General features: G+C 44.2%; 1 pseudogene; it reads left to right on the forward strand.

Annotated features, from left to right (window-relative positions):
• The first annotated feature begins 1489 nt into the window (after positions 1 to 1489).
• LOC147459858 (uncharacterized) lies at positions 1490 to 2073 on the forward strand (annotated as a pseudogene).
• Positions 2074 to 2448: the final 375 nt, after the last annotated feature.

The following is a 2448-nucleotide window of genomic DNA, read 5'->3' on the forward strand; positions in this document are numbered from 1 at the left end:
CGTGACTCGATGTGATACGAGGGCAGGCAGTGCATTAACGCTGTGGAGAAGGCGTGCGAGTTCATGTTACTATCACCTGACGCTTTTGCCAGCTCGCGTGTGGTTGCAACTTGTCTCTCTTTCAATCTCTCACTGGAAACCCTCTTCTTGGCATTGCCCAGCTCTGTCTGCCACAGTGCAAGCTCTCTCTGCGCTACACACACACACACACGCGTGCGCGCATAATCACATGCCCTCTCTCTTCAACATGCCCTCTCTGCTGGTTCTTGATTTACAAGTTGGACCTGGGGAACAAAGGTGCAGCATTGGCCACATGCAATAGCAGAATGGGTATTGCTTTCCCTATATTCAGTGCCTCTGATGCTGCCAGTACTGCTATCACCGATGGTAATGCAGTCCCTGCTGTGGCAACCATCGCACCTATCGCTATCGCTAGTCCTGCCACATACACCAAATCCTCCCCGACTCTTCACAAAATGAGACATCCTACCTCATTCATTAGCAGGGTCTCCTTCAATGCCTCTTTTAGAGGCTGCGAGACTACCCATATCTGGCACAATACCACAATCACTCTGAAAAAGATAATACTCAACTTCAATGGGTCTGCAAAAGGAATTGCTCGTAGTAATGATGTGAACAGTGCCTTCCTTGCATAGCCTGCTATCAGCCCTGCAGACTCATCGAGTTTCCCATCTATGTCAACGGCTTGGGCAGCTGCCCATGTGCACCTCAGTCTTTTATCGATCAGTATCTGGGTTCTCTTTGCCACCAGTTTTAGTCCCTCTGTATCTCTCCAACATGCCCTCTCTGCTAGTTCTTGATTTACAAGTTGGACCTGGGAACAAAGGTGCAGCATTGGCTACATGCATTTCTAGCTGGATGAATGTGCTACAACTTGCCATTTATGTGGTGTTTGTTCCATCGTGTGAGAAGACAAGAACACGCTTCTCTACCAAGGCACTTCATGATATTAAGGGCTTTGTTAAGCTTGCGGTTCCCTCTGCTCTAATGATGTGGTAAGCCATTCATGTTTCTCTGTATTTCCTGTACCAAATCCAACTTTAGAGCTCCACATAAAATGTGGCACATTATTGTCTTCTTGGGGTGATGGCACATACCCATGCATTGAATTCTTGAACATGCGTACGTGATGAACGAACACACACAATTATGTGCACACAATACGCACCTCAAAACCGTTGTCATTTGTATATGGAATGCATGCCTAGTCGAAAAATCTTGAATGAAAAAAAGATGTTTATTTGCTCCTCTACTCTTGAAACTGTTGAAAGCTTGGAGTGGTGGTCATATGAAGCCCTTGTGCTTCTTTCAGGCTGGCTGCCAAATCCAGAGCTGGAAACGTCAGTAATTTTGATCTGGTATGATTCATTAATATAATAATAATAGTTGCACCCAACAAGTCAAATTTTTCTTACAATGAGGGGTTTGGTTTGCTCCGCTCTTGTTAAGAAGGGCACTTGATTTAAAGATGATGGAGATGGACATAGAGATGGAGATGGAGGAGGTGCGATCAGAGGAAAGAGCTATGTATGGGCAAGGAGGTGGTGCAAGTGAGGAAGGGGTGATGTGCTCAGGGGGTGCGAGCGACCCCCAGGGGATTCACTAAGTCTTACAGTATGGTATCACGTGAGTGTACAATAGGGGGGTTATAAAGGGGAGAAAAGGTGCATTTTACAAAGGATGGTCCCGTATATAGGGGTAAAAAAGAGAAATTTGGTGCACGCAGGTGACGTGTCCTTATTATAAGTGGTGAATCCCCCGGGGAGCGACCAGGGCTTTGATGAGGAGCTGTCTGTGCTGCCGCGCCACACCAAGGTCATCGTGATAGGCAATAATCGAACAAAATCTGTTCTAGTTGGCCTGCAAGGAGTTGTGAAGAAGGCGGTTGGCCTTGGAGGCTGGCATTGGCTGGTACAATGCCATGACATTATATCTCATTGCATTATCTTGGGAATGTCTGCTTCTGCTTATCTTGGGAATGTCTGCTTTCATGTGTTGCGTTGTCTTGACAGAAAAACAAACATCCCCCATACCACCTCTGTCAATCTTTGAAGGCCTCTCTCTCGCATCTGAATTCACATTTTAATTTTCATGTTTAGGGTTAATTTTATTCTGCCTTTGAAGTAAGCATTCTCTCAGTTGCATTGAGAGGGATATATTAATATTTAAACAAAAAATTACTAATCATCTCTGCAGGCCATCGTGACTCCTCACCTTGTTGTTTTTAAAGCTTTTAAAGAGTAAAGAGTTTTTTTCACAAGAACAAGCGAGTGTGACTCTCTCTCTCTCTCTCTCTCTATATATATATATATATATATATATATATATTGTATTTTTATTTCCCCCATATCTTGATTTCCTTTTTGAAAAGCCATCGTGAAATTTCACCTTGTTTAATTCTTTACGGTTCCAAAATTCCAAGGGTAA

This window comes from Adiantum capillus-veneris, chromosome 4 (assembly GCF_014529385.1).
Source record: "Adiantum capillus-veneris isolate H3 chromosome 4, ASM1452938v2, whole genome shotgun sequence".
Lineage (NCBI taxonomy): Eukaryota > Viridiplantae > Streptophyta > Polypodiopsida > Polypodiales > Pteridaceae > Adiantum > Adiantum capillus-veneris.